Source organism: Electrophorus electricus, chromosome 23 (assembly GCF_041902795.1).
Source record: "Electrophorus electricus isolate QZ-2024a chromosome 23, ASM4190279v1, whole genome shotgun sequence".
In the NCBI taxonomy this organism is placed as follows: domain Eukaryota; kingdom Metazoa; phylum Chordata; class Actinopteri; order Gymnotiformes; family Gymnotidae; genus Electrophorus; species Electrophorus electricus.
Window position 1 is genome coordinate 11,576,478 of NC_137519.1, and position 26,040 is coordinate 11,602,517.

The 26,040-nt window shown below is 42.3% G+C and overlaps 1 protein-coding gene across 1 annotated transcript in view; it reads left to right on the forward strand.

The window, feature by feature from the left end:
- The window catches only part of kcna4 (potassium voltage-gated channel, shaker-related subfamily, member 4), a 31,546-nt gene extending 9,629 nt beyond the window's left edge, over positions 1-21,917 (forward strand). Inside the window, exon 3 of the mRNA XM_027017667.3 lies at positions 17,196-21,917. The gene's annotated coding sequence lies outside the window, so the exon portion shown is untranslated. The remainder of the gene's footprint in view (positions 1-17,195) is intronic.
- The last annotated feature ends 4,123 nt before the right edge of the window (positions 21,918-26,040 follow it).

Below are 26,040 nucleotides of genomic sequence, written 5' to 3' on the forward strand. Positions count from 1 at the left end.
TAGCAAAGTCTCTGTGGGATGAGCTACGGTAAAGGGGTGTGCCGTAGCAAAGTCTCTGTGGGATGAGCTACGTTAAAGGGGTGTGCCGTAGCAAAGTCTGTGTGGGATGAGCTATGGTAAAGGGGTGTGCGGTAGCAAAGTCTCTGTGGGATGAGCTACGTTAAAGGGGTGTGCCGTAGCAAAGTCTGTGTGGGATGAGCTACGGTAAAGGGGTGTGCCGTAGCAAAGTCTGTGTGGGATGAGCTATGGTAAAGGGGTGTGCCGTAGCAAAGTCTGTGTGAGATGAGCTATGGTAAAGGGGTGTGCCGTAGCAAGATGAGCTATGGTAAAGGGGTGTGCCGTAGCAAAGTCTGTGTGGGATGAGCTACGGTAAAGGGGTGTGCCGTAGCAAAGTCTGTGTGGGATGAGCTATGGTAAAGGGGTGTGCCGTAGCAAAGTCTCTGTGGGATGAGCTACGTTAAAGGGGTGTGCCGTAGCAAAGTCTGTGTGGGATGAGCTATGGTAAAGGGGTGTGCCGTAGCAAAGTCTGTGTGAGATGAGCTATGGTAAAGGGGTGTGCCGTAGCAAAGTCTCTGTGGGATGAGCTACGGTAAAGGGGTGTGCCATAGCAAAGTCTGTGTGGGATAAGATACGGTAAAGGGGTGTGCCATAGAAAACCTCTGGCACTGCAACCTGACCCTTTTCCATGTGGTTGGTGCAGCTGAGAACTTTTCAGTTCATTTGGTTTGGACAAAGACCAGGAGTCTTTTTTTGGTGTAAATAGGCTGTAAATGACAAGGTTTAGGGAGAGACATATTTCTCTGACTGATTTAGAAGTCTTTACAGTAGGTTCTTTCAGGCTCCAGCCAAGTTGGCAAAGTTTACAAAGTCATATTTTCCTGGTGTACAGTTATAGCCATTATACAGGAGAACTTCTGCACAGTCCTCACTACCCTAAGGAGAGCTTATAAATCAGTCTGCTGTTAAGAGTCACAAAAGAATGGGTGGCAGGTTTTGATTCATCATGACAGTCGCAAAGACCAAACACAATTATCATTTAAATCCCAGTATTCTTCTGAACTATTACAAGTAAGAGAGGCAGTATTTCATATTGCAGGGCCATTACTTAGGAGATGGATTAGATGCTATATCTTACCATTTTCCTTGCCCTGTTACACACTAAACATTTTAAGTCTTATGAGGTTAAACACCGATGAGCTGAGTGGCCAACATAGTATAGCATTAATAATATTACACTGTTTTTGCTCTTTTACACTATATACTAAGCAAAGTAATCTGTAATAATGTAACAAAGTAATATGTAATAATCTTTTCATGGTTTTGAGCCAAATTAAATTTCCCTCAAAATTCAATTCTCATATCAATGGCAGGAGAAAAATCTGTCTGGGTCTTCTATTCATCTTCGAAAAAGTTCATTTTCCCTTTCGGCACTGTGACCATGTACTAGATGTCATAGCTTACATCTGAATGTATTCATCTGTGTGTGTCCTTCACGTCAGTATGGTCTCGCTCTCTCTCAGACACACACACACACACACCAAGTTCCTCCAGGGCCTTCTAACGTGCCTGCACTCCAGGGCTGAGGAGGTCAGGGTGTGCGTGCTGCTGAGTAATCCCATCTTGTTACTTCATGTCACTTGCTGCGGATGCCTAATGCACACAAGCAGAGGAAGCGTCACGGGGTGCAGGCGGCCCTGAACCCTGTGATGAGGGCCCTAATCTCAGCCACCTCCGAAGAGGCACCCCTCAACTCCAGCCCCTACGGCCCTCCTGGTGCTCGGCATATCCTGCCTGGCTTTTCTGGCTGTGTGCATAACACCACCTCGGGCTGCAGTGCTTCCCTGTCCATCTTCTCATGCAGAACAGGTCGCACGTGCTGAGACGCATTTTGCTTTCCCGCTCATGTCAGCCTCCAGCGACTGACCTGCAGCTGTACTTTAAAAATGTGTTACACAGTGCGGTACAGTAAAATATCATGGCAAAATGGCCAGCTGGTGTTTGTTTTTGAGATGCTTCTTGCTCGTGTCGGTTTCGGCTCACTGGCAAAGCGCACCGCAGAAAGCTCAGCCTGGAGCACATGCTTATTAAATTGAACTGGAAATGGAGTGGATATAAAACAGTTTTTTGACTGTTTCCCTGAAAATGATTGATGTCCCCGGACTGGCGTAGATTCATTCAGAAAATTGCTAGTTATCAGGCTTCTGTCAAATACCAATCTGGCCCTCAGATTTGCATAAGGGATGTTTCAGGATATGTACGTCCCCAGACCAACCATACATGGAAGACTTCTCCCTAAACATACTTTGAACCAGCAATATATACAGTGTAGTGTGACAGGTGTCATATGGAAACACTTGATTTGGTGTAACTGGGCAACAGTGCTCTCCTCTGTCTCATGCTGTCCTTTTCTTTAACAATAGGAGATTGTGATGTCTAGGGATAGTTGTGATGACATCGCTTCGCATCTGAGCCTCCTAGGCAGCCTCAAAGCTCATGAGTACAAAAACACATTTGCACGCGCACGCACACGCACACACACACGCACACACACACACGCGCACACACACACAAACTGCTGAGCTCTAAAGCCTGCATGTTGCTGCACATACAGCTCCATGGCACAAATTTTCTTAATGAGGGACGACATGCATTTACATGTCCCCTATTATCCAAAGTCTACCAAACATGGCTAATTAATGGCACTGTGAGAGAGGGAGTGAAGTGAGGAAGAAAGAGCTCTGCAAAGCTCCACTCATGTGAAAGCCTCACAGCCTGGGACCGGCAAGCTCACTCAGACGTCTCCTTCTCTCTCCCTCGTGAGCAGAGACATCTTTATCTTTTATAAAGAGATGACTTTATTTACAGGGACAATTCTCCTCCTCAAAAATGTTTACATTCGGTGGGTGTAATTGGCCCTCCTTACTGCCCCCAGAGAGTGGGATGGGATGCTGTACATTTAGATGGTTGGAAATAACCTTCACTTCCTGTCTATCTGCTGGGACAAGGGACATGGGACAGGGGTGTGGCTCCCTGGAAGCCCCACCCCCCAGTCCTCAACACCAACCTTCTGGCACAACAAAAGCCTTAATCTCATGTTCTGTCATATTTATGTGTGTCACTTGTTATCATGATAACCTGTTGTCAGATGTGCAGTTCTTTGGGCCTCCCTTTGGTGCAGATTTGAAGTTGAATACTGAAAATATTATTTTATTTCAGCACTGATATGCCAGGGGCTGCTGTGAGCTCATTTATGCTTTGATTTACTGGAGCTGCCATATATGTATACTGACCAATACCAGCCACCTGAGAATATAAATACTGTACTCTGAGATGGCTGTCATGATTTAATTGATTTCTTAGATGGATAATAGCTATTCTCTAGACTCTGAATAGTATGAACAGGTCAGAGGCAAAAAAAATGACCTCCCCCACCGACATTTATAGCTACGTGAACAATAAAAAGGAACACTTTCCTGCTGGCTGCAGCTGCTTCAGTCCAAACAGTCCAAAAATGCACATTTTCATAATATATTGTTTCTACCAGCTAGCAAATAACAAGTGCGAAATTATTTAAAACCTCATCAGGTTCTCTCTCTCCCTCCCACTTTCTCTCTCTCTCTCTTATAGTCAGACAGACCTAAAGGAATGCAGGAAGCTGATCAATCTCCCCTCTATTCTCGTTCCAGGGACAGGGATAAAGTTAGACTCTCTCTCTCTCTCTCTCTCTCTCTCTCTCTCTCTCTCTCTCTCTCTCTCTCTCTCTCTCTCTCACTCTCACTCACTCACTCACTCACTCACTCACTCACTTTCTCTCTGTTTCTGGCCTGCGGCATGCATCATCAGCTGGGAGAGAGAACACAAGTGTTTGTGATAAATGTTACGGTTGCCATGGAAACCCTGAGCTGAAATATCTGATAAACTATACTTGTTTTTAGCTATTCTCCAAGTATGCTTCGAAGGCTTGTGTGTGTCAGACCAAGAGGGAGAAAGAAAAAAAAGAAAGTGAAAGAGCAAAGAACGAAGTGTTAAGAGTAAGGTTATGGATGACAGAAAAACAGAGTTTAGCCTTACATATTTAGAGCAATTTTTGCTCTTACAGTTGCTCCCTATTTGGAAATGATGTGTTAATGTTACCGGGGACACACTTTTATCCAAACACAGACAGAGAGAATAACAGTAATCTTTATCTGTTTCTCTCTCTGCTATAACTCTGTCTCCCAGTTAAGCACGTGTGCATTGTTGCTCCAGGGGTTTACATATTCATTGCAGGGCAGTGTTCGCCCCGAGGCAGCTTGTGAATTCCACGTTCCAGTCCCAGAGGCTTTGCTATATGCTACATGGGGAGCACTTAAGCTCTGCGCAGTGGCTCACCTCTTGAGTGAAGCTCCGTTGGCCTTCTGCTCCCCTCCACCCATGGCACATGGATTTGGACAAGTCTCTCCTTGTGGATTAAATAATGCTAAGCATTGCTCTGACCCTTTGCACTGCTAACTGCAGATGTGTGGGTGTGTGTCTGTGTACTTCATTGTCTCACACAATATATTTGAAGCACTAGATTTTTATATTAATACCTGTTAAAGAGAAATTATTAGCATACATACACACACACACACACACACACACACACACACACACACACACACACACACACACACACACACACACATACATACATACATATATATAAACCGGTCCCTCCTCCTGCAAATTCAGAAGCACTTTGCTCCCAATATATATATATATATATATATATATATATACATATCTATCTATCTCTCTCTCTCTCTCTCTCTCTATATATATATATATATAGGGAGCAAAGTGCTTCTGAATTTGCAGGAGGAGGGACTGGTTTATATATATATATATATATATATATAGATATAGATATAGATATAGATATATATATATATATATATATATATATACATATATATATATATATATATATATATATATATATATATATATATATATATATATAAACTGGTCCCTCCTCCTGCAAATTCAGAAGCACTGAATATATACATATATTATATATACATATATTTACATACATACACACACACACAAGTTACAACGTATGAGTACACCCTCACTTAAATGTCAAATTATTCAAAACTGTATCACCTCTTAACAAAGTTGACAAATATTCTTTCTCTTATGCACAAAGATAAATATTTTAGAAAGACTATTGAAAATACAGGCCCTGAGGTAGAAACTCCAATGCAACATAAGTGAATATACCTTTGATCATTGACATCCAAGTTAGAAAACCTGTGATCACTGAAAGAAAACTGAGTACATCTGTGTTTTCCAATTAGACTAATTGCTTAAACAGCAGAGCTTTCTCAATTTTGGAGCTGTGGGCTGTTTCTATGTGCATGTCTGTATCATGGCTCCACATGGTAAATAATTGCCAGAGGTGTTGAAAAATCTGATTTTGAATCTTCACAAAGATAGAAAAGGATTCAGGAAGATCTCTCACTAATTAGCAATCAGTTGAAAGACAGTTGCAGCGGTAATCAGGAGGTATAACAAGCTGTAGTACCACAAACTGAAACTGTAGAGGCTGTGCCCTTAAAATGACGCCACAGACAGTGTGCTACTTGCAGAGTCTAGGTCTGAAAAACAGAGGGGCACAGATGAAAATCAATTAAATCAATGAAAGTCAGAGTTTCTGTGACAGTTCAGAAAATGTGAAGGACATTGCATAAAGTCAGTCTCTGTGGACGGCATCCAAGAAAAAAAAAACTTGCTTGCTCTTTGGCACAAAACTGCAAGATTAAACTTTGCATGAAACATGAACATGGTAAGAAGCCTGATGAGTATTGGGAGCACATTCTTTGGTGAGATGAATCCAAGATAAATTTGTTTGGCTTGGATGGACTACAGCATGTTTGGCATAAACATGGCCAGGACTACCACAGTGAATGCACAATCTTGACATGAGGGGAGGAGTGTGATGATATGGGTCTGCATGAGTGTAAAAGGTGTTGGGGAGATGACATTTATAGATGGTACCATGAATGCCTGTGGATATACCAAAATACTGGCTGACCAGATGAATCCCAGGCACCAGAAGCTTGACAGAAGAGGAATATTCCAGAAGATAATAATCCAAAACTCACTGCCAAAATCCAAGAGTTTCTAAAGAACAAAAAATTGAAACCTATCACCTGCCTCAGTATGCCACCTGACTTGAATCTAATATAACCCCTTTGGGGTATTTTAAAATGAAAGGTAGGGCAAGACCACCTCTCCACCAAAGAGCAGCTGAGAAAAATTGTCTCTGATGAATGGCAGAACATCTCTCCAGAACTATTGAACAAAAAAAAAAGATTTGAACCTGGTGTACTGAATTTTGTAATGAAAAACCTTAGTAATGAAAGGTACAGTGACTTTTGTTGTATTGAGTTCCTACTGTGTCGCCTGTATTTTTAATATGGGAAATCTAAACCATTAGTTTTTAATTTTACATAAGAACAAATACCTTACTGTTCAACTCAGAATTAATGAATTAATGCTATTACCGTAAAATGATCCAGTTTTGATTCTCATATATATATATATATATATATATATATATATATATATATATATATATATATATATTGTGTGTGTGTGTGTGTGTGTGTGTGGGATTGGGCTTCTAGATTTAGCTCTTTCTCATGTAATGCCTTTGCTTCTGTTAGCTGCACTGTGGCCAGTGTTGCTCTTCAGCCGTTTCCTCCCCTTTGTTGGCTGCATGTCTTTCATCTACCACCTGGCAGGCCATAGCTTGGATTACATTCGGGTGAAGGTGGAAAAATGGCCGGGATGGGGACCTGCTGTAGACTGATCACAAGAGGCAAGTGCATCGCCTGTGCAACGCCCATGTCTGTAGCAGACTTTGTGGAGCTGTGGCCACTTCACTTTGGCATTATGAAATGTAATGTCTTGGTTGTGTTTTTTTTTATTGATATTATTATGATATGTGAAGACAGTGCTTGCAATTACAGATTCTAACTAGCTATTAATGGTCTTTCTCCATGCTTTGTTGCTCCACTTTCTGCTTCATATTAGGAGCAAGTCCTTTCATGGCCAGTACTAGACAGTGTAGTACACTGTGCCTCAAGCATAGCTCGCTTTGCGACTATGAACACAGTAAAATGCAGTTTGCAGTGTGATATGGAAACCAGCGCAGAATTGTTTGCAGAAGGAGAGGAATGCAAGGAAGGAAGCTATGATACAATGTCTTTAGTATGAAACATTTGATCAAAACCTGTTGATAATGGAGCACGCACATCCGGCTTTCCCTTTAGAGGTTAACATTTCAGAACTTTCTTTTTTTGTTTGCTCCACGCATGCACAGTGGATGCTGTCACTAGGTGTAGGAGCACAGCTTTATTTTATTATTGTTATTTTATGAGCATGACAGCTAATATAAGTTATTATATAGCTTAGGGTCTGCGAGTCACCTGTTGAACAATTCAACATTAAATGCATCAAGGTTACTAAACAAATTACAGAACTAACTACATTCACCACAGATAGTGCCAGAGAGTGTCAGGTAAAGAATTATTGGTGTGTGTGTGTGTGTGTGTGTGTGCATGCGCGCCAGCTTGTGTGTTTGTGTACGCATGTGTGGTTGGTGTGGGCAGAGTAAGGATTTTAAGCCTGACGTATATGTAGCTGAGCCTCTGACAGTTGAATCATTGGCTGCTTTGGAAGTGTGAGAAAATCAATGGCTTTTAAATTCACTTTGTGAACGAATATCAAAGGCTGTGGCTGTCACACCATGGCTAAGAGCAGGGTACACATGAGGCAGCGCACAGAGCTCGTCCTCTGTACACGCTGGGCTGCAGCGAGACTGAGATGTCAGTCAGCGATAAGCCTCGACTCAAGGCCACTGCTCTCACCTTCACCACGGTAGTGGCAGGCATACTCGGAGGAGAGTGGCATTTGCTCGAAACCTACCACATTACCATTCCAACGTCCATATTGAAGGACACCATCATCTGTCTCAGTGATAGTGCAGCGTCCTGCAGTCGGTGGCACATTACACAGCTGAGATTCAAACTACGCAGGATACATCTCTGCACTGCTAAGTGGGGGTTTTGTCCTCAGGGGTAAACAGTCTTTTGATGTTCATGCAATGCAAAGAGAATGTATGATGACTACTACATCCTTGTCTCATACAAGGAGATTTTGGAGCATGGCTTCACTGTGCCCTGGTTCTCAAAAGACTATGACTGTAATATGGTATGGGTTATGCCTTAAGAAACATTTTTCTCATGGCAACAATATAGATTTACATGATGTGCTCTGCTGTCTTTTCTTTCCCATGCCTTGTTTTCAGTAGCGATGGAGAAGCTTTGCAAGCAATTATCACAGGTCTTGCATCATTGAAGGTCAAACCTCTGCTCATCTCTGAGTGTCTGCTAAGCTAAACTGTGAGTGCTTCATATTCTGAATAGTGCTTTGGTCCCACATACTGTTCAGTTATTTTATCACATTCCTGGTTAGCAGTGTCTCTTTTTCAGATACCCTGAAATGAGATTTTGAGAAATGAGTTTAGAAAAAAACCCCATATTAAAGACTTCATTGCATAGATGAGTAAGTTGTGAAGGTTCAAACTATACCCAACAGGTTAATTTTGCAGCAGTCTGAAAATGTGGTAGGGGGTAGCTGATAGCAGTCAGGACCTGAAGAACCAGAGATCAGACGAAATGATGCAACACAATCGACACAGTTCCACGGTCTAACAAAGAAAATGTCAATTAAAATATGTCCTTTCCCACTTTGTAGCTTCCTCTGGACACTGAGGAATACACCTGCTTAAACTATCAGCAGTGAGATTTGTAGCTACTGAAGTAAACAGCATTCTCCTGTCATATTGTGTTATATCTTCTGCAGCAACCTGATATGTGCCTAGTTCTGTTCAGGATTTTATAGCCTATGTTTGGAACAATTGAGCCCCAGGGCCTGTATATACTAAGCAACAAATCAGTCTGTTGCTAAGAGCCTTGAGATGTCATGTTAAAAATGTGCCTTTTCTCTCCATTATATCACAGATGAATTGCCCATCACTCACAATATTAAAGGAAAGTTAGGGAGGAGATTTGAATATAATTTCTTCAGATGAATTATGGGATAAAACCCTGGACTGGGTTCTTCTTCAATTTCTGTCAGGCATAGCCTAATTCAGTTTGTACTCTGTATTTATTTAAATTTAAACTATTGTATTTTCATTAGCTTAGTTCTGGTTTAGCACCTTGGACCATAATGTTAGCTTTTAATGAAATTAAACAAAATTGTTTTAGGTGACTCAATGATTGAATTCACTCAGTGAGGCTCACCTTGTTCACTCCAGGATGCCAAGCTTGGGCCAGCACCAACATTAAACCTCGAGGTTTATCCTCACAGCCTAAACTCCCCTAAAGCCTAATGTGAACCTGCACATTAGAGTCAAGATAAACCACAGATTCAGTGACATCTACTGGTGCTTAGGGTATTTTGGAATGATACAGAAACTGAATTTAGTTTGTGTGCAGATACACATTAAAGTGTAATTTCCAGCAACACAGCGACTGTAAGAAAACACATAACTTGTTCTGGTTTGAAACTTGCGTGCTGAACTTTAACCTAATGCCAGAGTAGTAGTTCCCGCAGGACATTCTGGGACATTGTCATTTTGTGTGACGCAAACATGCCTTGTTGATCCTGTTATTAATAGTTTGTTCATGCCCCTGCAACATTCTTGGTTTACTCAGTGAACTCACTGCTTTTAAATGGGCTGTTTTTGTTAATGCTGCAACAAACCAGTACTGCTGTAAGCCCAATCTGACACTACAGCAGATGCTACTGTTCTGGCAAGGCATTTAATAGACTTAACATTGAACTGGAAGAGCCCGCCCCCCCAACCTCCCCCTCTTTGGTTATTGGATTCAGGTCATGATGCACTAGATTGTCATCCCGTAGGAGATGATTTTGTCTGATGTTTGTGTGACTTTAACCCTCACTTGATCAGTGATAGTTTACATACTGAATGTATGTGCACCATATCTATGGATCTTATACATGGTAGACATACTAAGCGATGCTTTACTTCTTTATAATATAACTGTGTACGCTTTCTAACATAACTTTGTGTTGTAATAAATTAATTAAAAATGCTGTACACGTAAAGGTAAATGTAAACTCACTATCCCTTCTTAATGGAACTGGCTTACTATAGTCCTGGCCTTAAGGTATCTAATCCTGTATGTTAGGTCAGTGATATGGAATTTATAAAACTACTATTCATTTTTTTTCCTCTATTTACTCAGAATGACATTCTTTTGTCCTCTGGCAGAATCTGGCTTCCTCAATAAATATACTGTGTAATGCATTAAGCTGAATGTTAGCTACAATATGGAGGTTGTCTGCTTGACAACAGCCAACAAGTATCTACCACTTTGAAGCTCAGTTGTACTAGATCCTCCCAATTTAATATTCCTGTATCTTACTGCTGTATGCTTTATGTTAAACCTTTAATGCAGTATTACATGCAGGAATGTTATAATTATGGCTATTCTAACTGTAATATTCTGCCTGTTTCTTTTTCCTGCGAAGTTTCTCATGGCTGTTCAGCAGGGCGTAAATGACATTAGCTGCGGCCCGTCTGGCGCATTAGCGCTGCTCCTCTCCGATCGGGATGAAGGTCAGGAGAAGCAAAAAAAAGCTACGCTGAGAGAGAGACGGGAATGGGTAGGGAATGACTGCTCCGATCAGCCGCGTAGCAGATGTGCCGGCTTGATTGATGAGGCCAAACACGCTCCATAAATCTCCGCCACGGCGAAGGGAAGCATCGGCCGCGACTCACACTCTTGCTGCTCCACTTTGGCTCCCCAACTGGCCCGCCGCTATTACCAATCACATATTGACATTTGGCTAAATCTTCAGCAGGTTGGCTGGGACCCCGTTTCAGACGAGCTGGTATTTAAGACGAGTTTGATTAGGGGATATTGCTTGGGGCTCTGGATCACGGGAATTCAGCAGACTTAATGCTGTCGTGCAGAAAAGAAATTGTGCATAGATCAAGTAGGACTGATCTCTTGCATCGATCTATCTTGTAGGCATTAAGTGAATATTGACACAGGCTGTAATTATAGACAGGTCAAAGGAAAGTTTTACAAAAATTTGGAATAATCATCAATTATTTGATTAGTCAGTTTCTAAAAGCAAGTTTCATCTGTACTGTGGCTTTCATAATTACACACACTGTATGTGCACCAGTAGTAAGTAATAGTGTACCAGAAGGAATGCTCACTAAAAAGACATTTTTGCTGTGTTGACATATATTTCAATTACAGCACTTATCAGCCACTCTTATAATTGGCTTAAAAAAAGTGATTTAATCTTGTAGTTAAAAAGACTCCTTCTTTAGTTTTCAACAACAATAACTGAAGTGGAGACTGATCCTTATTTGGTCCTTTTTAGTCTCCCACCTGTACATTCCTTTCTCATGCTAGGGGCTTGGCAGTGTTGTGCATCACCCAAGCTTGACTAGAGCTTTGCTGCAGAGGCTGGGGAACCCCTGGTGGACTCTCCTCCTCTGGACTGTTTTCACTTAAGAGTCTAGATGAGTGAGAGAAAACTGGTCTTACTTCTGTACTGTTCCTAGCTGCTGTAATATCACTGTTGCCAACCTCAGAAAAGACTACAGCCATGCTATCAAGGTACCGCCTGTGCCCCCTCATACACATGCAGCTTTTTGAAACTAGGCAATTGCTAGAACTCTCATACTCTGCTGTCTGAAAAAGCAGATTGGTCTGACATCATTCTTTATAGTGGCAAGTCACTGATGGCATCCAGGGACAGCCCTGGTAAGTAAACATGAAATAGCCTGAAATAGCCACCCTTCATCCCTAAGCTTTCTTATAATCCAAATACGATGGTGTTTATTGTATTCATGGGGCACATTTAATCGTAATACACAATATAACAAAATTTGGCAGATTTCCCCTTTTTAAATGCTGAACTTTGGGCTATTTTACTGCCATAAGAACATGCCTAAGGATTCTGTTTTAAGCACTGGCTGAAAGTGCAGTTTATCATCTTGTGAAAGTGCACATGCACTTTGAAATGCTTTCTCCAAAACTCTTGGCACTAGAGCACATTCGCTGTTTGCCTGAAATAGGGTTAGTCTGTGATAGCTGTCAGGAGGGGAGAATGTCCGGTAAATGATCACATTTATGTCTTGCTGAAATCCATGCTTTGGAGCATAAGCAATTGCAGTGCAGTTATTTTTTGCAGTTCAGCATTGATTGTAATGCTTAATGCAATGGGTAAGGTACAATTTATTATTTCTACATCTAAAAGTATAGCACCCTGCTCAATTCAAAAATAAGTTAGCTAAGAGGTCCAAATTTAGGTCTGTGGAGACTCACACTATTAACAAACTAATCTAATCAAACTGAACTGACAAATATGTTCATCATTTATATTTATAGGCTTTGGGTTAGTTATAGGGTTAGGGTCAAAGTTTGGGTAAGGGCTTTGGATATGGAATGGTTAATGTAATAATTCATATTTAATGTGATGGGTAAGTTTGATGCTAGTTGCAGTTGGCTAAATGGTAGTTGAACATCTTAAAATCATCTGCAGTGTAGAACCATCATGGTGTAACTAGGCTCCTAAACTTCAAACACACTGGGGAAAGATGTTGCACCAACTGTCTCATATCAATAAAATTGACATAGGCACTCTTGTTGTGTTACAGAAAATTAGTGAAATTGCTCCTATGATATCGCTGTTAGCATCAGATTTTTTAATGTTGCCATCGTTGGCTGAGGGCTGGTCATGTCCTCATTATGATATATCACCTCCTGGTTTCAGATAACTGCTACAGCAAGTATTATTTATAATTGCCACTGGCGACTATTAAAGGCACAGGTCTCAACAGAGACAATGAGAGGGTGTTTGGCAAGACATCAATAACTGTTGCAGCGCATGGCAGTTCAAGCCATGGTCTTCATTGCCTCTTGGACACTTCTGGTGCCCCACTGCTTGCATTTGTAATCGATTACGTACTCTCCTATAACCCTCTCTGCCCATGAACTCAGTACAGTAAGTGCCAGCTGGTAGAGATGCTCTTCACCCAGATGTGTTTGCATCATGCTATCGAGGCAGAGGAGGGCATCATTACTTTGTGTTGTGTCCTCTGCCTGGGAAAACAGGCTTAGGTCTGTGGGGAGTTCACTGAAATGAGAGTCTGGGGCATTAATAGACCTCTCCTCCATACCTGTTTGGAATGAAGATTCTGAGGATTCTGTCAAAACTCTCCGCCACATACTCCATAAGGCCTAGCGATAGAGAATGTGTGTGTGTGTGTGTGTATGTGAGAGAGAGAGAGAGAGAGAGAGAGAGAGAGAGAGAGAGAGAGAGAGAGAGAGAGAGAGAGAGAGAGAGAGATGATGGCAGTTGTGAGGGTACTCGGGCATCTCTGTGAAGGATGCATCACTGAAAATTCAGACTAGATCAACAATGATAAATGATGTGGAAATTTGCAGCAGACATTTTGGAATGGCCTTGTCTGAGTATAGATAGAAGTATTGCTGTAAATATTCAATGTAAGCTGTAAATGGCAAACAAACAAACAAAAAAAACTACATGTGGATATTATTTGTATGGATTGATTTGGATTGACTTTTTCAAATGCTGTAAATTTTGTTGCAAAAGAGTAGTAATAAACATTTTATGTTTTGCAGTATTTTAGAATATGAAAGCACTGTGATATAAAAGTATTTGTAGAGTAAATTCTTGTTTAGTAAGTAATCTACTGTGCCAATCCACAGTTTATTGTTTCAGAGTATTTACAACTGTGACCCCCAGTCAGACCAGGCTTTTGTTCTTTCTAATTCCCAATACATTTTGCCCAAGTATTCCAGAGCTCTGCAGCTCTGCAGCTCTGCAAGTCTTAATTACCCACTGAATGTGTATGCAGTGCTGGCAGAGAGGAAAAGCCTAAGGAGCAGACTCAAACCCTGATCTAGGGGCATTGTGATTCTGATCAATTAAGGTGTGGGCTGGACTATCTCTTGCCATAGTTGGACTATCTCTTGAGTTCCGTTCAAGTGCAGTACGGTCCAATCAACAGAGAAGATTTGCTTATTACACTGTAAACTGGTGCATAATGATTTCTGAAGACTTGGGCCTTTGTCAGTCTACACTCATACAAATATTACAAATGGAAAAGATTCAGCACAGTGGCTTCCCTCTAGGTGTGAGCAGCCCCAAAGATCAGTGGATCAGTGCAAACAAGTGGCAAAGATGCATTGAGTGACATCTTCACATTTGCAGACATCATTTAAGCTTAACATCTACCATAAAAAGAACACTAACAAGGATGGTGTCTATGTGAGGTTAATCCAGAGAAAATGGTGCTCTTAAACAAACAAGCAAACAAAAAACATAATTGCAGTCCTAAGGTTCTGCAGTACTACAGAAAAAACACTCAAACCTCACCTCAGTTGTGAAGTATAGTGTAAGGAGGACATAGGTTTGGGGCTCATTTGATGCCCTGGAGCTTACAGTTGATGAGACTTACACTGTCAGAGCATGTGTGATCTAAAATGCAGGCGTAAATCTGCAAGAATGACTCAAACAAAAGAAATTCTGCATTCTGGAACAGCCAGGTCCTGACCTCAATCCCCCTGGGGGAGTGTAGAGTGATCTGAAGCAGGCCATTCAAGTGAGAGATCCCAAAAATATACATGAACTGAAGCAGTTTTGTATAGAGCAACGGGCCAAAACACCTCCTCACAGAAACACTGCATTGGAAAGCAGTGTTTACTAAATATAAGTTTCCATACTACTTCCATTAATAATCTTTATTGTTTAAAGAATTTGCTCCATAAAGATAAAGCAGTGTAAAATTGTGGGCATGTTTGTTAAACAACAACGCTTTATTATGAGTTAGATGAAGATTACATCTCATCTTCAGTCATTCATGCAGAAATCCAGATAATTCCAGTGGGTTTGCACATGTTTTTCTCACGGATTTTTCTCACGTTTTTCTCACGGATATGTCTAAAGGTAAAAAATGTAAAGGTGCTTTAGTTTGCCTTAATCCTGAGCCCTCGTATACTTAAAAATGTATAGACTTTTCCATTTCATGATCAAACCTCTTAGGCCAGTTACAGTATCTGTAACTTTCTATTGTACTGTACTAAATCACTGTACTCTTTTTAAAACAAAAGCAATTTCAGATATCTTTCTTTCTTCTCTCCCTCTCATGCTCAACTTCTGCCAAACAGCCCGTCTCCCGTGTACAGTGCCCCTCTGTCTCACTTTCCATGATTGTTTCTCTCATCTATTTACAAATCTATCAGCCACCAACTAATCGTGTGGGATTTTTGCTGTGAGGTGAACGGAGATTTGCTCAAGAGACTGCCTGCACTGCCTGCCTCTGCTGAAATCCGCAGCGATGTCTCCGGCTCACTGCACAGGCCCTGAGCGCTGGCCAGCTAAAATTAGCCCCAGAATCAGACAGCCTGGAAAACAAAAATTGGCTGCAATTACTGCAGAATTCCTTACTGAGTCACGTTTTGACTTACACTGTGCCAGGAAAATATGAAAAATATCGTCTAGGGTGAGGGGCAGAGGGGAAATGGCACGAGAGCACTACTGGCGAGCGAGGAACAGGAAGAAAGAGCGAGGGAAGGAGTGAGAGAATGGAAGGATAGGTAAAGGAGGGAGAGAGCCGCTGTTTGAGCGAAGGATGTTTTATTTTCCGGGCGTGGAAAGGCTGTTTGCAGTGAAGCTGTTATGGAGCAAGGTGACTCATTATATTCCGCCACGATTGGACTCTATTCCCCTCTAATAGTTATCCTTTTAAGCATCTGAAGTCCAGTATGGCCTTCAGCCTGTTTGCTTGCAGCCCACTGTTTATTTTTACTGTTTGTTTTCCTGCATTACTTCCACTTGGATGCGGTCAGCATGCGGGCAATAATGTGGAGATGCTCTGCTGTATAATTGTGTTATAAGCAATATGCTAGAACTGAACGTGAACCTTCATTCCTCTTGGGTTTAAAGTAATTGAACTGCAACCTCATGAGTTTCCTCTAAGTCTGCCACTGGCACTTTTGCCGAAACGACATTCATAAAATAAACAGTTGTACAAACAGGTGATGTATTTGGACTCAAAATCATCAGACCTTTTAGTTCTGTTGAATACATTTTTTGTTATGTTGATGCTACTGCATTTCAGATGTTAATTTGTTATAACACTGGATGACAGCCGTTGAATATGTGTTGAAATGACCAATGCTGTACGATGTATTAGAATGCTAGGTTTTGATTACTGTGCTTATGTGCTTCCACACTTCTGGCGTATTTCATAAACTGAATGAATCACAAAAAACATCACAAATCCTCCTTTAGAAACCATACTCATCTGTAATTTATAGAATTTCACACATAATACAAGAAGAGTCTACGCAGAGATACTCAATATTAGGCAAATCTCTCTCTCTCTGTCTCTTTCTCTCTGTCTGTCTCTCTCTCTCTCTCTCTCTCTCGGAGAACTGGGCCTCATTTCCTGACTGTGGACAGTGATTCTTTCTGGTTCTTTGTGTATAGTTTTATTGGCCGGTCCACTGTAACTGGTGAGGTCCAGTTAGGCATTTGGTACAGCAGTCCACGCCAGACAACCTGCTGTCAATAAGCCTATAGGTCCTCCCCAATTACTCTGGCAAATATATCATTACTGTGATTAGGTATACATCAAAGTTTGAGAGTGCTTAGAATAATTTACAAAGAATCTTTAAGTAGGAGTGGATCTGCTAGGAAAAAGTGATAGTTGTCACTTTGTTTTGTTTGTGTGTGTGTGTGTGTGTGTGTGTGTGTGTGTGTTGGGGGGGATTGTCTACTCCAGGATGTAAACACATATAGCTTGCATACTGTTTTATGGAATAAGATACACTGTTCTCACCTAACATTCCCTAAGAAGTCCTTAGTCTACACTCTATTTATTAGTGTATTTCTATATTTGAACTTTACAAATAATTTCATATGAAAATTACAAACATTTATGATCAGAAACACTACTTTTGGCAATGCATTGATTTGAAATTCAAATTTCATAAGTTTTTCATGTCCTACTGCCTGCATTCTTATACTTTTTGAAACCAATGCTTTTCTAAGCAGCCCTTGCGTGTGTTCCATTGCAGTGCAGTGTCTTGTCCATGAGAGACTATGAGTGGTCTATGATCGGAGCTCCCATACAAAGGACTTGCCATAACAACTTGTGGCAATAGGCGTCAGGGTGGACAGAAGCCTGATGGAACCCAAAGACCTGACGATGTCCTCCTGAGAGAGACCACTTCTGGACAGCGGAGGAGAGCATGGACAGTGCTGGCTCTCCCACCACCAGTAAGACAGGAAGTCCATCATCAAGCCAGATGTCACTCACTTTATTTATGTTCTGCTCCTAATGATTGCCTTAAAGACACAGTACACTACATCTCTGCGCAGAGGGATTCAGAACTTATTAAAAAAAGAGAGAAAAACACAAGGAAAAAGAAAAAAAAGCTTGGCGTGTTTTTTTTTTGGAGGTTTTTTTGGACTTTTTTTTTTCTTATGTGTGAACCTGTGTCTTGTACAAAACAGATGTGAATATTTTAATATAATAGAGAATTCTATGTTTGGTTGTAATATGGACACTTGTTTCCGTTGGGTGGGCTTGCTAATAGATTTGCAAAGCAGATAAGGCTGTGCTCTCTAGATCTCTCTCTCTCTGCAGTGTCTAGTTTTTATATCTCCTTCTGTCTGAAGTGAAACTGCAGGCCTGAAGGGCGTGAGTGTGCAAGCGGGGCGCCTGGTGTCAGCTTGCAGGTGTCCTACGGCCTTTCGTTTGCAGCACATTCAAGCAGGATCAAAACTGCCCCACTACCCTCATCATTGGACTCAGTATCACAGGCACTGCTGTCAGACAAAGAGCTAGCACATCAGTGTGTAGAGTATTGGTAGCTGCCAGTTAATATATAATTACAAACTAGCCACAAGAGATGCAAGGTGTGACAGGGTTTTTCTTGGGAGTGGAGACAGTGCGGAGGCTGGTGTAGAGCTAAAGGGTTCGAGGATGAACAGTCGTAGTGGCAGGTGTACTGGAGATCTGGGTGGGCTCGGCACATGGCAGTGGGTTTCTGGCCCCATGCCCGATGCTCAGATGGCGGCCTCAGTCTGCTGTTGGCTACACTGCTGTGCATGTGCCTACACCACAAACATCACTTTTTGCCTCATCACAACAATCTGGCTTTTAAACTTCAGAGACCAAATCAGCATGATAAGCCAGGGGCGTGAAACCTGGGTCTGGCTACAAGTACAATGCACAATAGTGAAATATGTTAATATTTCATACATTTTAGCATAGTACAGTACCTTTGGGTATTATACTATACAAGATATGACACAGTACTTGGGACTGAGGCAATTTACATGCCTACAGATAAAGTCACAAGAGGCAAAAAAAAAAAAAGGTTAAATAAAATATAATTCCATATTTGTAGATTATAACAACATGGCAAATTGTTGCATCACAAATTAATTTAAGATGACAAGTTTTGTATAGTTACACCTCTTGGAATTAGTAGTCTTACTGTCCCGGAACTGAGTTTTGACTTAGTGTTGTTTGGTTTCTGTCTGGTCCATATATAGGCATGCAGGCAGTTGCCAGTGGACGTGAAGCAAAAATCCTTTGACATGATTGGATCAGCCATTGGTGGGGGCTTGCAGAATGCATTTCCACGTCTGACTGTCATTATGAACCAAGCTGCTAGCCTAATTCATCAGAGTACTCAGAATGCTAAAAGCCTGGGAGGCTCACACTGGGCGCCTAAGACTAACGTATCAACGACAATGCTTCAGCATTGCTGTTGTACTGAGCTCTTCCAAACAGTTTAGGCTCCAATTTAATCTACGCTTTTACAACCCCATGCTGCAAATGATGCCCTCGCAGAGATGGCGGCAAATTACAGTATCACACAGCGACAGCACGACAATGATGTGCTCACACGCACTGACATGAGAACACAGTACTGCAAATTGCATCCTCATTTCACAAACGTTTTCTACATGGAGGAGAGAGTCAGAGCTGCTTGTGACTATTTACAAAACACCCTGTAAAACTTCCACCCCACAATTCTCTCTCTCTCTCACACACTCTCTCTCTCTCTCTCTCACACACTCTCTCTCTCTCACACACACACACACACACACACACTCTCTCTCTCTCTCACACACACACACACACTCTCTCTCTCTCTCTCACACACACACACACACACACACACACACACTCTGCCTGACACATTCAGCCATGCATGCAGACATGAACTTATGCATACAAGCCCACATTTCTTTCTCAACCTCTCTCTCATGATCCTCTCGCACCCCCCCTCTCTCTGTCTCTCTCTCTCTCTGTCTCTCCCTCAGCTCCAACTGCACCTGCTGATATCTGCACAGAATAGAGATAAGCCTGTCAAGAGATGTTATTGAAAGGATGTGTGGAGTTTTCTTAAATGAAATATTTGGAGTGCTAGATTATATCTAAAAGGATGAAGCAGCTGCTTTGTTGTCACGAAAATGCATTCAATTCATCTGTATGCAAAGTACTTTGGAGGTGTATTATCTATTTTTTTAAATCTAGCCTTGACTCTTATATAACCAAAGCTGAATTCAAATCCGCTCTATGTTTGGGACTTTTTTCTTTGGAGATATAAACCTGGTGAGCTGCACAGAACGTCTGCATAAGATGATGTTTATTTTGATGTGTCCTATTAAGAAGTCACACTCCAGAAAGTTCTACTTTTTTGACTGTTAGACATCTCCAGCTCCCAGACCCTGTGTTTCCTTGATCTACTTGTCTCCAGCCTCTGTGTTTCTTCAACTGTCTGATCCCTAGTGGTTATTTAGCAGCCAGTGAATGCTAGATCTACCAACCTAGGATCCCCCCCGACGTTCTTGCTCTCTTGTTCTTTTTCATTCTCTTTTGTGTTTGTCTGTTTCTGATAGCTGGCCGGGCTCCCCAGCAAATGAGGTCCCGCAGAATTTTCCATCTACCTAATCCAAAATGCGCCAGTCCCCTGTTCCTGGGTGGTACGACCCACGCATGCCCTAAGCATGTGAATATGTTTGCTCAGGAGTGGATTTAGCGCTAAAGGCCGGGAATAGAGGTAAAGAGTAAGGGGCTGGGGGTTTGCACGGCTGGCTGCCATGGCGATCTGGCCGGGGCTGGAGAACCACGCCACGGGCGACGTGTCGCGTCACATGCTGTGTACCTGCGTGTGGCACAAACATGTAAATAAATACGCTAGCAAGATAATGATGTCACCACAGCACGTTGCTCTGGGCTCCTTCCGGCAGCCTGGGACGGTTTCCGTCCCAACGCAACGAGCTCCTTTCTATGCCGCGATGCAATGTGCATGTCTCTCATTGTACATCCAGTCAATAGCCAAGAATTACCAACGAACTGCAAGGGGTCTGTGTTACCATGGACACTCTTCCATTGCTGACTAGTCGGCTTGTTTTTGAGGAAGACGATGGGTTGCTATAAAGAAGTGGAGAATTACGTGATGAAACAAAGCATTGCTGTTCACACAGCACTTTTCACATTTTTGGACTGATTTGATCAGCTGATAGTTTTGTTCAGCTATAGCTTTACATGTTCAAATGATGTATGGCCTGTCACTTCTGCTAAATGATTTGAACAAAATAGAGGTAAACCATGGCGATGACGCCACTTTTTACTAGTCAGCCTTGTAAACGTTTGTATAGATGATACAACACACAATACCACCAACTCAGAGAGTTATGTCTTACTAATAGAACTCACTATCAGTATCTCAACCATAATGACCTCGTGTTTAGTGGTAATGACTGTATATATACAGCACTTGCTTAGAAAATTAAAAGCTATATCAAGCAACGTAAAACCAACATCTAAATTATAATAACATATAAAGTCTAAAAATGGTTATAATTTATGCACTACATTCTATTGTATGCGCTGTAGCATAATGACTATAATACTATAACCTATACCTGTGTGACTATATTAGGTAGACCTACAAGGTATAACTAGTGAGGAGATATTTTCCATTAGGATAAGAAGCACTCCAATGGGGCAGAGCAATCCACATGGGATACTAATACTCGGCTGCTCCCTGGTCTGTCTTGCCATGGTAACAGGAGGCAAGCCGAGCATTGCGCACTGGGGAAGATCTCTTTCAGCCGGCCGATCATTTTACTGCCTCTATCATATCATATGCCTCAGAACCCATCTATTGTCGCCTGTAGGAACAGACCAGTCCACCACAATACTTCTCGCAAGCACAACAAGGCAGAAAAGCCTCTGCTCCAGCTGAAAAGCCGCGTTTGGTTGCCGACACACGCAAGGACCCCCGCCGACGTCCCTGCCCACCACTCCCGGGGCTGATGGCATTGTGTGTTGTGTCATCTCGAGAGTTTGGTCACTCACACAGAATATGGCACAGGCCAAGGTGTGCACGGTGCCCTGAGCGCCGGGGAGTGTATAATATGGTCAGCCGGACATATCCAGGCGTACCGTTCTTCATGTGCGTTTAGGACAGTCTTGCCTTTTCTTATGCATGATGCTTTGTTTCTGAAAACCGTGCATCACAGTTGAAGTTGTGTGTTTGTGCTCGCACCCACTCATCCCTCTTCTTTTCTATGTGCTGCTCGGTTATATTTGGGACCCTCAGCTTTTATTTTCCACTGTTTCTTTTCTTCTCTCTTCTTTTTGGTGATCTCATCAATTGATCGTCTGAGTTTTTCTACCTTCTTATCATTTTGTAGGCAGCAATATGAGATGTGATGGAAAATGGAATTATGTGCAATGTTTAAATAAAAAAAACCATAATATATTAAATAAAAAACAAACGGTACCCTATTGTCTTTCTTCATTAAATAGTGTTCTTTTAATAATCTAATTAGACTAAATAATCAAATGAAGCCAGCACGTCCATGGGTTCTGTTATAACACTACATCATCCTCACACTTTTTTTTAAAAAACACAAACCTGACACATGACTGGACATGACTAGATTATCCAATAATATATTTGATAATGGTATATTTTATATTGTACACGTTGTACATGTTAATACATTTTGGTCTGTATATGTCCTCGTGTGTGTATGTGCATGTGTCTATGCGTGCATGTGCACACAGGTGTGTCTACACCACTGAGTGCATGTGTGTGTGTGTGTGTGTGTGTGCGCGCACACGAGTGTGTGTCTAATGAGAGCAAAGAGCCCCATGATGATGGGACATCTTCTCCAGCAATAGGTTTACTTTTGACACCTGATCCACTCACTTGCATAAGGTTTTAAATATTTAAAATGGATGTGCAGTATTTGCTAGACCCACGTGTGTCTTTCAGATGCCAGAGCCCCACCTAAGGCAAAAACAGCTGAGTTTCTCTCACTCTTCTCTTCTCTGCTCTCTCTTGCTCTTTCCATCTCTCTCTGTCTAAACACAAGCAATGCGGTCCTCTACAGACTGTTTGAGGGTATGGACATGCACGTGTGCTGAAAGCCTCCTTTCCCTGCACACACACACCTTACCTAAAATAAAGACACATTAATTAAGCCCAGGTTAATCTTCTAACATAGTTGGACTTCAGTGGCCAAGACACCAGTGGCTGGAGAACGAGAGTCAACAGGTAACAAAGCTTGGGTGACCTTTCTCTTTTAATTATAGGACACACTTCTCCCTCCAGGCTCTTGTATTTACTGTAAACTGCTGAAGTTGGCATGAAAAGAGGCAGACTTGTCTTTGTGTGTTTGCGTCCACCTTGGAGGTCGGTGCTGGTGGACTCTGGGAGGAGTCCACAGGGTGTAAATCAGTGTCAGGAGCTGCTATTTATACAGCAGGACCCATCAGAGCTGTCTGGAAAAGTGGGTGAACTTGCCAAAGAATCCGGAACCATCCATGCGATTTCCGTTTTGCCACTAGCCACTGTGTAACACCATTTTGTGACAGAAACAAACATCTTCTCCTGCCGAGATACAAATACATGCACATGCACACAAACATACACAGACACACACACAGAGTCCTGTGTTTTTATAGGTAAATAATCTTACTTGTACCATAAGATTTTCAGTCCTCAAGAATCAGAATTTATCTTACTGGTTTCCCATAGACTCTCTCTCTCTTCCTCTATATATATATATAAAATATATATATATAAAAATATAACATATATATATAAAATGTTATATTTTATATATTTATTTCAGAAACTTTTCACGAGGCCCTGGCAAATGGCCCCACAATGTCAACGTTTTTCTGCCACAAAGAACTAAATACACACTTGTATACACATGTAAAGACCACTCAGTATACTTATGTAAAATGTAAGCCATCCCATTCAAACCAAGCCTGTTTCAGGACAGAGCAGTGCACTTGTTCCAGTGTTTCAGCTGTGCAGCAGGTGAGCCCTGTTTACCTCTCCCACTACCGTGCAAGCGTCCTCCAGGAAACTCCATTTGACCATTATTCAAGCATACATAACTTCCCATGAATGGTAACAACAGGCATTAGGCAATATAGCGAAGTGTTAAGTAAGCTCTATGCTACAAGGGTGGGAAGCCTTGCGGGTGGCATACGAGCGCACGGCCATCTTCCAGGAATAGGTGGCATGGCTCAGAGGTGTAACATTAAACCAGAACAATAGGCCAGCACATGGTGGGCATTCTGAAGCCGTCACGCTGCCAGGATGACTGCACCCAGGGCAGCGCTTCTCAGCGCAGATCCAGTGTTGGAAACTCAACACCCCCGTGCGCTACTGTCCCCCGAAACTGGACACCCTCCAACGGCCCTGGCGCGTCCTTTCTTTGCCCCGGCTCACCATGCCCTCTTGAGCCCCTCTCTTCCCACAGCTTACCCCCGACAGAGTGCTCCCCTCAGCTCTCTAAAACGTCCCCCCCTTTCTGACGTGTGCAGCTCTGTCCGGCATGCCTGACTGACTGCTTGACTTTAGACAGCAATTCCCAAGCTGCATTGCAATGATGCCTGTGCAGCTCATTTGGTCTATATAGGCAGTAGCAAGTCCAATTAAACCAATCAACTGTTCATCAGGTGTTTGATTAACTGAGACAGGCCTGCAAATTCAGCAGTGAAGCCCTTCCTCCAGCACAAATGGGACTGACAATGCACATTTTTACATTGGCAACAGAAAATAACCTGCATTTGACACTGTATCAAATGAAAGATAGACTAACCCTAACGCTAGCTTTGATTGGTATTTAATTGCAATTGCAATGCAGTCTATTAAGTTACACATGTAGTCTTTTGTGGTTTCTCCCACTTGGTTAACTATGCCAGCTGCTAAGGTCACATTCAAAATTCTGGCAGTGTTCTAACAGAAGCCACAGTGGGAGCTGTGGCTATAGGAAAGTGAAGGGTTCCTTTTGAATAGCCTGTTCTCAACACTGAATTAGATACAGGTCTATTGAAAAAACACGTTTTGTATTAGTTTAGATGGGGTAATAGATATAGTTCTCTGATTTCATGAGAATCAGAAGGCCAGGACAGAGTTAATACATTTACTATCACCCACACTGTTAACCATTATCTCTCCTTACTGTGGCCTGAATCCTGCCCTGTCCAGTTTCAGCACTGGTGATCTTTCAATCAAGAAGCAGATGAATTGATGTTGGCATTAAACATATTTAAAATGACTCGGCGAGATGCATCTGATAGAATGAGGTAGAGGTCATTGCCCCAGTGTGTCCCCTGTCACTGTCAAGGGCTCATCATCACAGCTGTCCCTCAGTCACTATCACAGCTACAGGAGGATTAGAACCTTGGAAAGTCAAATGTCGAGGCTCAAGGAGGAAAACCTGAGCAACATACTGAGACGCATTCATTTGAACGTAGTTGAAGGTTTCATTTTTACACACGCATACAAGAAAATGTGAGAAACATTTATAATAAAACACTGACAAATAATTTCATCTTTAATTTACACATTAAGGATATGCACATTCAAAATGCACATTCAAAGCCCGAAACAGTGAAACGGTGCATGCAAAAGACAGAGATGAAGACAGAGAAGGAGAGGGTTGGAGGTCCTGGCAGGGAGCAGGAGATGGGGGCGGCTTGCGCCGAACAGGAGGTTGAAAAGCACCAGCCACAGTGCCGTGGGCTTTTAGTGCGAAGCACTCCAACCACTCAGGCCAGCTGGGGGCTTCACGCTCGACTCATAGACAGTCGGCCTCGTCACAGTCGGCTCACCCTCAATCGGCAGACGGTGGCAAAATGGAGGCGGTGATATGATGCACTGGAAGTAAGGCCCCGGGTTTGAGGGGGCGTGGTATGGGAGCTGTGGGTTGGAGCCCATATTTGAGGGCTCTGTGTGAGGGTGATGGGAGATGAGGGCTTTGGGTGAGGGTGGTGGGGGGTTAGGGCTCTGGATGAGGAAGGGGAGTATGGGAGGTGGAGGAGAAGCCTCTCAGTGAAGGAGGTGAGAGGTGAGGGTACTGGTGGACAGTGGTAGGGTGTAAGGGCTCTGGTTGAGGAAGATGTGACAGCCTGGGAGGGGACATATGGGCAGGATGCTGATGGTGAGATGCACATGAGGTGTGCAGTTAAATTTCTATTTGTTGTCATGGAAACTGCCAGTGTGAATCGTCTGGAGGAGAAAGAAACAGAAGTGGAGGAGAGGAGAGGAGAGGAGAGGAGAGGTGAGATTACATGCCATATCTCATTGGGGGAATCCCTTTTCTCTGTTTCAGGGATGAGGCACATTTATTTGATTGGAACAATGAAAACCCTGGGGCAGAAACATGCCCTAGTGCTATCCAATATAAATTTTGCCTAATTAGAAAAGTGAGTTCTTACGAAGCCAGAGCTTTGAAGGCTCAGTGTAAGTAGGTTTGAAAAATGCTTTCTGTGAAAGACTGAAGGCATTAAAGATTATCAAAGATTATTGAGATTAATTCAGATTACTGAGTAAAGCATCAATCATATACAAATGCCATCATGAT